Source organism: Xiphias gladius, chromosome 5 (assembly GCF_016859285.1).
Source record: "Xiphias gladius isolate SHS-SW01 ecotype Sanya breed wild chromosome 5, ASM1685928v1, whole genome shotgun sequence".
Classification (NCBI taxonomy): domain Eukaryota; kingdom Metazoa; phylum Chordata; class Actinopteri; order Istiophoriformes; family Xiphiidae; genus Xiphias; species Xiphias gladius.
Window position 1 is genome coordinate 17448971 of NC_053404.1, and position 14088 is coordinate 17463058.

Below are 14088 nucleotides of genomic sequence, written 5' to 3' on the forward strand. Positions count from 1 at the left end.
GTTCTCAAGCCAAGTGTTGCTTTTGTTAATGTCTTTTAACTGAAGTGTTAAGGAGTTAGTAAAGGATTTATCAAGCATCGATAAACCTATTAGTTACAACTTAAAAAACCTATATAAAGGCTTTCTGGTTAGAAACTTGACACCAAATTTATATTTTATGACACCACTTATATCCAATAGTCAACCTTTACACAAGGTATATAGGTTGAAACTACTGATTTTATTAATTCTTAATTACTTAATCAGTCTTTACTTGAATACTTTATATAATATAAGCCTTGACTGAGAAAAGCTTTTAGGTTGCCCGGTTATTAGAAAGTGAGAAGATCCTGACTATGTATAAATGACTTTATTGACATTTCTAACTGCAAAAGTGACATTTATTTGTGCACGTTAAGATATTTGCTTTTTATTATTATAATTGCTCCCTATTAATGTGTTATAACTGATCTATAAAGCAAGTCAGTGATTTACTAACCATTAGTGAAGCTATTCTATACAATCTACCCTTTACAAAGAGTGCCTTATATAAAAGCAGTACCAATTTTATATTTTTAGATGGAACACAGATCCTCTTTATCATCGGGCTTTTTACCACGAGGACACTTAAAGGGCTAATAAGGTGAGTACACACATTAAATTTAAGTCTGCATAGATATTCTCTATCAATTAAATTTAATGGCATCCAGCAGAAAGGATAAAAATAAAGCTATATGTCATCTGAAAATAACATGAACGTCTGCTGCACAGAAAGACAAATACACTTAAAACCTTTTTGATGTCTGATCACAAGAAGAAGATGTGCAGAACTAATTTAAGCAGGAAGGTTGCCTCACAGATTATCTCTGATGTTTGATAACCAGTACATAACCATTGCATGAAATAAGGTTTCACAGAGAAAATGATGAAAAGCTAAATTATAATCTAATTGCACGCAGCAGCTCGGGTAAGTGATCAAGTAGGTTTCTCCGACTATTAAGTACACGGAGGTTATCCAGATAGAAAAGGGGACTCAATTTCAACTGAGTAGTCATACCCTTCCCTGTTCCACCTTTATCTTTTGCCACTGGTGGGTCCCGGGAGAGCCTCTCCCTCGCCGGCAGCCGTTGCTTCTGCCACTGCTCATTAATTAACCTTGGCTGCAGTCACCATCAGTCAGCGAGCGGCCTGGTATTCTGGAGAGGAGTAATCATCGATAATGTATAAGTCTATTGTGCTGGAGAATTAGCCCGCTAGAGGAGAGCGGCGCCATCATTTTTCGGAGTTTTAAAACTTATATATGAATTTGGTGTGCGTGACTTGATACGAACGTGTCCTTCAGATGACAGAGGAGGGTCACGGGACGTATTCAGACTGTACAGACAAGGTGTAAGCAGCTTGCCACTCTCCCATATTTAGTAATTTTCACCGTGGTAAACAATGCCTGTGAAGTCCTCAGACCCCACTGTTCAAATTTACCTGCTAATGACACTGCTGAGTTTGGATACGGGGAGGTGCAGATCCCAGGAATTGCTGTTAATAAGAGCTGACTTGCAAGGGAATATGGCACACTGTCAATTTGCAGCTGGTGGCAAGTCATTTCGGTAGTGAAAATGGGATCTTCCGTGCCAATAAAGCACAGCGGCAACTGCTAATGAACCCTAGTCTGGTCTTATAGCGGAGGGAAATCAGACCAAATGAGACATTTTGAATTTCACTTCAGGCATATGTCTATACTGAGGCAGGACCACAGTTCTATATCAAAAAACTACTTGAGGCTTTGCAATCTTTACTGCCAGTTTCTTTTTGATATTTTGACAGAACATATGATTGCTAGCTGGATTTGTAAAAAATGAAATAATTCCACATTAACTGCTTAGCTGGGCTATTAATAGAAATGCTGTGTTCTCTGAGGATTTGCGTGTAAAATGTCTCTCAATGTCCTTGGCAGATTTCAGTGATATTTTCTTCCATTTGTTTATTGTGCAAACATAGATTTTAGTGCTGTTTACTCTATTCCCAAAAGCTTTGAGGTTCTTTGACAATTCCTCCGTCTGAAAGTCAAATGAAAGTCTGTAGGTATTGAATTTTTCTCTGCTTAGCAATATAACATGACATTTTGAGGGAAGAAGTTTCTGACTTTTTGACTCTGAAAGTGAGACCCTTCAGTATAAACCAATATCCTGTCAGCTTAACCTGTCTCTCTTGACATTTTGGTTAATCCCTTCTCTTGTTCTGGATATCATGGACAGTTTGCAGGGCTGAAACCGCTCGCTGACTGTGGGAAATTGAGCCTCTGTACAGTACTATTACTTTGTGCCCGGCTCCTCCCTTCCTCCTATTTCAACCACTGTGTTTGCTAACTGTGCAAAAATGTGCAGAATGTTGTGTAAGCTGGAAAAAGAGATTAAAAAAAAAAAAAAAAACCCCACAAAATCCACTAAATGATTTTACCTGTTGTCTGACTTATGTGAGTTTACCAATTCTGTTATGGAAAGGGGTTAGCCTGCTTTTGTGGTTTAATGAGCTGTTTCTGCCCATTAAAGCAAAGGGTGTCCACGCAGAGGCGTTTGAGACCTGGTGTAGGATTGAATTCCAGCTGGCTCGCCAACAGACAGACGAGGGGAGAGGCCGGTTTCCTGGATGACACACCCAGTAGTCCTTCATTACTTGGACCCAGTAACCATAACCCCGGCTGTCAAAGTGCTGCCGTGGCCACCGCTCTCCTGAACCACGTCTAGGCAGCGCATGTCTGCCGATGGGACCATTTTCGTGTTTTATGTTATATACAATAGAACTGATAGGGAAATAGATAAAGGAGATGAATGTATATCTTTTTGTGGGGGCATCCCATCCGGCCTAATTACATAAAGCATGAGTCATTGATCTCTAATTAGTGGAATTTATGTCTTGAGGAGGAGTAATGGTCCCCATGACATTGGTCACAGTGTGCCTTGGAAATTACAGTAGAGCAACAGCTTGGCGTAGAGTCTTTAGAAATGAAACAACTGATGCAGGACTTCTTCTCCCTGTCCTCACTTACATATTCTCATCTCATAGGCTTTTGAAAGAGCAGAAATGGAAAAACTACTTCCTACAATAAAGAATTGACAGGGGGCCTGCACTGTGAGCTTCAGAGATAAGCAAATCATTATACTCTACACAGATTTTATATCATCCCCTTCCCATAACTGTCCCACCCAGTGTGGCTATCTGTGCCTCTGGAATCAATCCAAGAATGCAAACTTGAAATTAGTTTTCTTTTCCCTTGTGGTGACCTTCACTTCACTTTCAAGAGAGCCTTACATTCCCTTGTTATCGCACTATTGGCTTTGTATAGCTTCTGACAACAGTGTTTTATTTTTAAGAGAGACATCTCGCTTCTGACAGGCGGCAGGAGATGAGGGACATTCGTCACTCTTCTTTTATCCCCCGTGAATTTTAGCTGCAGAGGAAGCCAGATGGTCAGATTCCCAGCTCATATGCTTGTGGTCCTTAGAGATCACCATTATTGGCCTGCTTGGCAAGAAAATGTAAAAGCGAGGAGATGATAAGAAATTATAAGGAATGTACAAGGCCAGGACAACACCACCGCTAGTCTGGAGAGCAGTTATAGACGGGATTTGACTCCTTTGCATATTAATTCATAGAAAAATACATACTAAGAACTTAATATGAGAAACAACATGACATAGTTGACACAGGTCAAAGACAAAAGGAAAAAAAACAACAACAGAGGTGTAGTCACCTTGTAAGAGGTGATAGTAAGAGGTGTCATCTTTGCTGGCACACAGTGGTGATGATTTGTAGGCTACACCGACTGTTGAATTGTCGTTGATGACCTGTTCTGTCACAGGATACAATGACCAGCAGGATAAGGGACGAACTCAAGAGCCACATGGTTCGGCTTTATCTATTCCAGTCTGCAGAAGTGCTCAGATCTGTGTCTTGAGCTCAGCTCTGCCCCAGAGGCAGTTGCCCGCTTTGCCCGGTTGGTAATCCAGCCTTGATCACCACATCCTGCCTTCTTGTGGATACGGTCCCTTAATTTGGGTGCAGTTGCAGATTAAAACAGAAAAAAAAAAAAAAAAAAAATCCCACTAAAGAGGACACATAACGGATAGTAGCACTGAAGTGCAATGGTTTTACGAGTGGGTCAGCGTTTTGTTTGTATCATGCACAGCACGCTTGAGTTGCAAAACAGAACAACACAGGACACAACATACTAACAAAAGAGAAAACGCAACCTTTCACAAAACACAACTTTATTACAGAAACCACAATGATATTCCAAAAAAAAAAAAACCCAACAAAAAAACTGTTTTGCTCTGTTATTGTTGTGTTTTGCACCTTATGGCCCCTGTACAGCACGTGCAGCAGTGCAATATACATTCCTTCTAAAGGCTTCACTCCAGCGAAGTAATCGGGTAACACTCCAAGAAACTTAGTTTCTGTGTCAATAAAGATAAGGAAGAAGAAGACTGCAAGCTAGCAAATATGGATGTGAACAATGCAGAATTTGAAATAATAGGAAATGCATTAAAAATTTTTGTTAGACGTTACTGTAATGTTGACAGAATGTGAGGAGAATTTTAGAAGCAGTAGAATTGCATAAGAAGTCAATGGGAAAATATGATTGGAGTGGAATTTACCTGGGGTGGTGCAAACTGACTCAAAGACATGCCGCACAAGTTTAAAAGTGATTTGAATTGAGTGAAAAATTTGTGCAAATCCCGCGGCTTATGAAACTACCTAATTAACATACAGAAATGAGAGGACGGTGGACTGGAGCTAGCGACAGAGTCTGTCGCCATACAGTGACTTTGAATTGCAGGCAAGCCTTTTGTAATGGCAGAAGACAAATCTACTGGAAAATACCAAACTTATATTTGTTTATCACCAAAGGTATCAGAGAAATCAAAGAAAACAGGAACCTAATGGCTGTTGCTTCATGGCCGGAATGTATTTCTATGTTTACTTCAGGGCTAACCCAATTTATCTCCCACTTAATCACTTTCTGCCGTGAATGCTAAAAAGATATGTGATGCACTAAATGCTTAGGCTCATGTACAGCTCCACACCTCATTTAGAGAATGTACACTGCAAAACTTTTCACAGAATCTACTGTATGTATAAGCTAGGAGATTTATTCTGAGCTTATTCTCAACAGCTGTTCTCCCGACTCTTGGGGTTATGTCTTAAATCTGAACTGCAATTTAACTTTAAAGTGTTATCAAACCGGGACATTCCCCTCTGTCACACTAACGTTGGTTTTTAATAATTCATCACTCCTAACAAACCTCCTTTGGTCTCTTGAATTCCTGCAGTAGATTTTTAACAACCTGTGGTTTTTGGTCTCTGGGATACGACACATATGGCCACACACTCGCTCCCAGGGTGTTTACTTATTGTCATTCGTGTCCTTTTGCAAACAGCCTTTGACGGGTTTTGATTTGACTCGAAGGCACAAATGATGGCATTACTTTAATAACTGGCCGTGGTCACAGCGGCTTTGCTCCTGAGCATTGACTTTAATAGGAGTAATCCATGGATGGTGTCCCTCTGGCTGAGCTGCCTCATTAAATGGCTGAAGAAGAGTGACTGGCTGCAGGGGTGATGCATTATTGATGAGAGAGCCTGATTAATTGAAAATATCCTCCACAGCAGGGGAGGATGTGTGAGTGTGTGGGTGTATATGTGTGCGGAGTTGGAGTCAGTGGCTTCATTTTATGTGAACAGCTTAATCAGTTGATGCATGGTGCAGTTTTTTGATTGTTATTCTGCACAAGGCACACGCTGCCAAACATTTGCTTTATATGCAATCACACAAGGATGTTTTAAATTATAATATTCATACAAGTGCAGTCCAGGTAATGATCTTAGGCAATCTACAAAATGTCAGTTGGTATTAAACAATAGCAGATATTTGTACCGGGAGACTGAGAGCATTGTTGACCCCCCCCCCGAAGTTGGTCTTCACCTGCGAAACCGGGTGAGTGGTGTAAATAAAAGATGAAGCTGTCAGGAGATGAGCAACAGGACCAAAACGAATTAGCAAAAATAATCACTTGCTAACAACACCAAAGAGGGTTTTACAAGCTGTTTCAATTCAGAGGCTGGATCTGAAGGCGAGGTTGAACCTGTGTCCCCCTCTCAAATGAGACAGTTTATCCTCCCAGACTAAAGCTAATGATGCATTCGGGCGCTCCTCGTCAACCGGTAAAGTCAGAAATTTCCAAGTTAATCACTGGGAAGGTGCTTCCAGTGGCCTACAAAGTGTAAATACGAGTGGTAAAGTGGAAACATTTCATGGTGCCGGAGTTTAAAGTGTCACTTTTGTTTCTCAAGGGGCAATTTAGAGAAAGTGAATTAGCAAACACAAATACACCATTCCTTTACACACACAAAGCCAATCTAAAGATACAAGTATGACAATATTGGAAAGACTTGAAATATACAAGCATTAATGGCCGTGGCCAATCTGCAGCTGGTCATGACCGCAAAGGCACTTTATGTCAAAAAGTGTCAAAGCACAAGTGCATTTATCAGTATGTCCTGTATACACAATAAATATGGCTGCGCCCATTATCATTCTCCTATAGGGTAAAAAAATCGCTCTGGCTTCTTTGTCTTTCTTTAAACCAATTGCAGTCATCTTGGGTGATGCCACGCCCAGGATACAGTGCCACTGCAAAATAATGTTGGGGGGAACTTGTTTTGGTGGAACATTTGCACGCTGGGAAGCGATCATGAAAATCGTGAAAATGGCTAATTCCCTTAGAAGAAAACGCCACCAAAAAAAAAAAACAGTAGAAGACATATGTCGACTGCGTGATTGCATGATCCAGATCTTCGTCAAAATTTGCCATTTTCAGCATGTAGGTTGCCGGCCCGGAGGTTGCTGTTGCCTCCCGTAGCGAAGGGGTTTTGAAAACAGCAAGAGGCAGATAGCGGACGGGGAGGAGAATGCTGTGTGAGACACGTGGCCAATTGCAGGCTTATACCCACAGTCTACATTTGGTGAGTCAGACTAGTTGTGACATTTGTTCCAGAAATATGGACAGGAGGATCTAGGCCCTGATCTGGGACACAGCCAAAGTACCACCATTATCTTGTTTCCTTCCCTTTCTTTGTCAACATGCAAATTTAGTCCATTCTCCTCAGTGAACTTCCATTAAGACCCATCAAGTTTGCCATTGGGATATTGTCTGAAGTCATGCCAGGCGAAAATATAAGCCCAGCTGGCAGCTGCCAATAACAAATGACTTATATATAAACCCACATTAATTTGAAATTCATAAAGGCAGAATAGATTATACTACAGACTGAGTCACATTTTAAAATGCCTAAAGAACATAAACTTGTTTTTAACCCTTAGTTTCATGTGACATTTACTGACTCAAAGGTGAACATCACTGCATATTCAGCAGTAGCTTCCATATCGTCCATAGATCAAGGTGTTACCAAGTGTGACGTAAACTTGGCATAATGCAGAGCCCTGAGGCACCTTAGTGCACTGCTAACATAACGTGATAGACAGATATACTACATTTGGACACTAGCACTTAGTCCACAGGCACTGCAAATTAACAAATGTGTCTAAAATTTCCAACTACAAAAGTAGCAGCAGTGACGAGTTGAAACTGTAGTGTGCAAAGAGATGATGTGTACTGTTCCTTTGAATGTCTGGTGCTGTGGCAGTGAGTGGAGCATAATGAGTCCCGGAGCTGAAGCTGCAGTCACACACTGTTTACAGTCATGTTAAAGGTTGGAGTCTTAAGTATTTCTCAGCTCCCTCTGGAGACACGACAGATAAACAGAAAAATTTAACAATGGAAACAACAAGATGCACTCAGTTTACTGTCATGACTGGGTGCAAAATCCATCAGTAGTTGCTAATGAAGACTACGTGACAGCAGATTCACATGTTTACTAGCCCTGCAGCAGCTTTCCTCTACTGGCAGTGATTATCTTGTTCAGACCAGGTCTGTGCAAGGTAAACAGGTGTGCAATGAAGAGATTTTTCTTAGTCCCAGTGGAAAAAAAGAAACACAGAGGAGTAACCTTTTCGGTGTTTAAAAAAAAATACAACTATCAAATTGCCCTGTTCCATCAACATATTCTTATCGAGTTGTGAGATTAAAGCTGAGCTCATTTCTCTTTTGGATCCTTTGTGACCAGACAATCCAAATAATCCATTACGCCTCGGAGTGAAGTGAAAGCCTCTCCTGTCCTTGGGGCATTAACCAACTCCAATACCCACATAATGTAGTTCATTAACCACATGTCCACGTCTGCTGAAAAATGTCTGGCAGTGTTCGATTTCATGTGTTAAGTTGAATGCAGCATTTATGTTCACGACTTCATGACTTCAGCTGCCCCCCACACACACACACACACACACACACAGAGACACAGACATAGACACAGACACACAATTTTGGCCAGGATATGGATGAGTAAAAATATTCCACTTACTCTTGCAGTAAAATGAAAACAGTTGTAGTGGAAAAAGTAGGGAAAACTATTTTAAGCAATTCTGCCCTAAATAGATAATCACTTAAGCTTAGAGGCATCTTGTAATAACATCCAGCAAAGGAGAGGAACACTGACATCAGTGTATATATAATAGTTTTTTTCATAATATCTTTAACTAGCCGTGAAATTGAACTATATGTGGAGGGTTTTGCAGCACTAGAGACCTTTAACTATATTTGAATGAGGAACACAGAGAATTAGCATGATTTTTAAACGATATTCCTTTAAATCTGGGTACTGGGTAGACATTTTTCAATTATGTAATAATTAATAACTTAAAAATAAAAAATAAATTAAAGGAAGGTCTTGCTGTTTCTTTAGAATAGTATTCAGTATGTACCTGCTAACATGATGATGTTTAGCAGGTGTAACATTTACCATCTTCCCCAGGTAGTTTAGCATATTAGCATGCTAACACTTGCTAAAAACAAAACCCAAAGTACAGCTAAGGTTGATGGGAATGTCATTGGTTTTGCAAGTATTAGGTCATAAACCAAATTTTGGGACAGAGTGAAATTTTGACTTGTTGGTGGCGGTAGATGAAAAGTCAGGGTATCACCAAAGTTAGTACAGTTTATCCTGAGAGGAATGTGAATGTGTTTACCATATTTCATGGAAATTCAACCCAGCAGTTGTTGAGACATTTCTCAATGTCAACCTTCTGGTGGCACCAATTTTTACCAATCCATTCATTAGATACTGAGATTTTCTACAGGACAGGTCAACATTGTCGACCTGCTTGTGGCACTGGATGTATGGGATCACCAAAATCCTTTTTGGTTCATACTCTGGGCACCATGTATATCTGCACAAAATGTATTGACAATCCATCCAATCCCAATCCCGTGCAATAATTGCTGAGATTTTTCGGTCTGGACCAAAGTGGTGGACCAACATGCCAACATTGCCATCCTTAGAGCCATGTGTGGCTAAAAACATAGGTCTATATGCAGCCCCCAGAGGCTCTAGGTAACACCTCAATGTGTTAAACTTTGAAGCTTTCCCTAATATTCACCATAATAATCTTGTGGGCTAAACAGTGTCCTGGATTGTTACAAACGCACACGCACACAGAAATGAGGTTTTTGATTTATGTATGTTGTCACGTGTGATGAGTCTTACAGGCTGCTTACAGGGAAATCAGGATCATGAAATCTGACAAACTTAGATGAGCCTGTGAATCGCCTCTTTGTCCCTCTGCTGTCTTGTTATCTGTCAAAATAAGCTTGAAGCTGTTTGTAAGAACTGACCACACCACAGCAGCTGTTTTGTGCATTCGCCTCTGCCATGTCCTTCTAACCGGCCGTTTCTCATCTGAAGACCACTGATTGTAGATAATGGCTTATTCCTGAGAAAAATCAATCAGATTCCCTTTAAAGATTGTCGGCCCTCATGTTGGTTTACTGCTTGTAATAATGCTCTGCTCACAGTTGTTGTCATATTAAACCAGACTTATGCCCTTTGACCCAAAATGATCCCCTTTTGAACGAGTATTGTGTCTTGAATGCCTCTCTCTGCGGTGACAGGCTTTTCTGGCCACCTTTGAATGTGTCATTACAGAACAGCTATAAACACTTTTGTCTTCAGACAAAGTGAATTTTTCTATCCTTTGAGCATCACGGAAGCTAGATAAAGGCCATCCATATGTACTGTGTTCTCGTCTTGACACGTAATGGGCAGCCGACGCTCAGGAGGCGGCCGCTCAGGCGGGTCCTTCACTAACCGAAAGGCTGGCGGTTTGATTCCTGGCTCGGAGTGCCCCCGGGCAAGACACTGATACTGCCTGATGGCTGTGTCGTCAATATGTTTGAGTGTGTGTATGACTGAGATGTACGAATGTGTCTGTGAATGGGTGAATGGCATGTAGTGTAAAGCACTTTGAGTGGTTGATAAGACAGGAAAAGTGCTAAACAAGTGCAGTCCATATATATAAGTGTTATAATATAATAGCCACATAGCTGTAAAAACCCACTAAAAAAAATCTGAATAATTTCGAAGGTCTTGTAACCTAATGATGCACAATTGAGATATCCATTTGAACCTTTTCTTGGCTGCTTTTTTTGATGATACATTTTTTTTTTTTGATAATGTGCTCCTTCACTCACAGCCGATCATGTAGGAACAGGGATGACTGAAAACTAGATTTCTTCATTTTTGATCAAGGCTTCTCAGCCCAGGCTGATTGCAGTGCCAACGTCTGGCAGACGTAATGTCAATAGCAACCTGGTTAGCTTCGCTTTCTTTGGTTGCCATGCCAATTTATTACAGACTTTCATCAGGGGTATTGGCAAAGATGCTGGGTTAATATTTGATGAGAAAGGAAGAAAAAATAAGAGGTCATTTGCTGTTTCAAGAAAGTTCTCATTAACAGAATCCAATATTTTGAAAGTGATGGATGAGGAACGTGTTGAATTATCAATATCAATCAATATAAAGAACCTACTTCTACTTCAGCAGCATTTAAAATGAACCAGGCATGGTTATTGATGCAATTTATAATGGCATGTGTTGTCTTGAATTTTTGTGGACTTTCTTTTAACACTGCCCTGATGACCTTAAGAGGTCTTCTTTCAGTTTTTCCCATAGTTGAGTATTAAAAACACACTTAAAGCACTGATGTATTACACTATATGTATCGTCCACTTGTTTGCTGTTGTTGTGCAGTTGAATTTAAGAAAAATGAAGAATCTAGTATTAGCTTTTTGCTTTGCCTTCAGGTTTGGTGTTTCATTTAAAGTCACTTTAAAAAGAATGACACAGTGGCACTACTCTTTTTGCAGGGGCAAATCTGATCCTTAATGTATATATCATCTTAATGTTTTTAGTTGTAAGAAATTCAACTAAATTGCTTATGTTTGGAAACCTACTCAAGATTTTCCACCCAGAATGCCGCTCTAAATACCTTAACCCTACAACAACTGAAACATGTGTCCATCAGACGACCACATGCTTGGATTTCTTTAGCTCCATATTTCAGTCCGTATAGTCCACAATTTATGAGTACAGTTCACAGCAGCGCACATGTGGCTATAGGTTTGAAGCAGGAGTCAATTTGTTTTAGTATCAGCAGAGAGGCTTTAAAGAAGCTTCAAAGGGAGACATCAAACACAATCACAGCAACTTTCATAACATCTCTGATAAATAGTGACTCTAAATTGCATAAATTAACCCTCAAAAACACTTAAAATTCAAGAGCTTTTCAAGAACACGCGTTTCATAGTCAATAGCTGCGGTTACACGCACACGTTTTTTTTTTTTTCATTCCGATTGAAGATTTGGGGTCAACTGGTTACATGAGATGTGGTTTAATGCTATCTGGTGTTTACATTTAACATTTAATCAATGTGTGGCATGTGCTAAAGTGATGAATACATCATGCATACATCATGCATTAGTCTTCCTAATATATATATATATATATGTGTGTGTGTGTGTGTGTGTGTGTGTATATATATATATATATATATATATATATATATATATATATATATATATATATATATATGTGTGTGTGTGTATATATATATATATATATATATATATATATATGTGTGTGTATATATTGTGTGTATATATAAATGTGTGTATATATTGTGTATATATATATATATTGTGTATATATTGTGTTTATATATATATATATATATATATAGTGTATATATATATTATACACACGCAGGGGACCAGTTCAGCTTGGAAGCCACCTTTTTCTGTAGGTGGAGAAACGTACATCCCACACGTTTATGTCAAGACTGAGGGCATGTGCAGAAAGAAAGCAGCCGGGAAGTAATCAGGTTAAATGGGTTTACATTGTTTGTTTTGATTTGTTTATGAAAGTTAACATGGCAAAAAGAATAACTGACCATGTGGCAGTTTATTCGGTTGTCAGGATGGCCATATGTGTACCAGCTCAAGTAGGGGTTCAGGGGGATTAAATAGTGGAGCAACACGCCAAATCTGAGTTAAAGCACATAGACACATAGATTTGGCAAAAAAAAAAAAAAAAGTCTTTCATTGGGAAGAAAATTAAGATGCAGTGAAAGAGGTTAGGGCATGGAGATCATATATCAGGTCCGTCCAACAAGAAGCAGGAGTTAGGAAATAAGGGAAAGAAAAGAGCGTAATTAGTAGGATGAGAATGGAATATGACAAAACTAAATTCAACTTTATACCTCATCAGAACACATCCAAGGGCAAACTGTGATACTTGCAATTAAATGGAGACTGTGGATAATGTTATTTTTCTCTGTGCTAAATATTCAAAACAAAGACAGTTTGGAACTTGCAGGGATTAAATATATGGATTTTAAAGTTTCTTCTCATGCAGCTTTGGAAATTCAGGTTTTACATGTCTACATGTCTACATTTTACATATAGGAACTGCCAGTAATGCTGCTTGGCTGGACTCAACTTTTGTGTTTATCCCTTTGTATATTTCCCATTCATCCATGTGCTGCAGACACTATTCGTGTGACTCATTTACATGACTTAGTCAACAACAGATTGCTTTGGTTGCGGCACGCCTTTTTGCTCTTTTAAGAAGTAATTTTAGCTGCCGTGTCCCAAGTACACAAAGAAACAGTCAGAGTGACTGTGGCAAACTTGTCTCAACACACTTGGATTTGGTGCAAACTGGTGCAGACACGCCGCAGTAACTCATTAAGTAGATTCAGGTGGTGCAACAGGCCGCTGGCCCCATAAACCTGCAGGTGTTGCTACGGAGCTGGCAGACAATCGTGGGAACCAAGTCCAAATGCAGAGCTAGGTACTATAGAGAGGTGGTATTGTAATGCCATAGGTTTAGAAGCTGTATGAGAACCTTAGCAAAAGAACTATGCACACATCGAAAGCAGATAGATGTCTTGATAGGGGCATTCGAAAAGATTTTGACAGTAAGTGGTGTGTATCTGAAAGAGGCTTCTTTTTTTAGTTTCACTCGTCAACTCCTCCTGATTCCAGGTTAAGAGCCAAAAAGTGAGATCAAAGTAGCTCCTCTCATCTCTGACTGTTTTTGACGATGTCTTTACATGTTGCTACCGCTTTTGTTGTGCTCCAGTTTTGTGGCACCACAGAGATAAGAAATTGGGCAGGCGGAAATATACATAGATGATTATGCCAAAAATAAGTCCAAATGTCAACAGCGCCTCCTCTTTTCTCCCTCATATTATTAAACTTGTCAGGGGATTTTACACGGGTGTCCTGTTTATTAATGTGAGTTAAAAGTTGACATTTGTGGTGAACTGTTCTGCTGTGGTAACATTTCCTACACTAATTTCACAGTATGGTTCCTGCTTATTAGTTATATGAGCTGAGAAGGAAATGTCCTGTACTACGCAATTATTCAAATAATATTTAAAAGGTATGATTTCATTTTATTCGGTCATATTTTCCTTCATCAAGCGCAAAGTAAAGCAAAAGCATCCACGTACAGAATACTGATGGCAGTCTGCATCTGAATTAGGACTACAGTCAATTGTTTGATTCACTGCTCTTTCTCAGAGTATAAAACATAAGCTCATGCTATCTAAATCTCAGAGATTGGGAGGATATAAAAGAGGTTTGCGTTTGGTA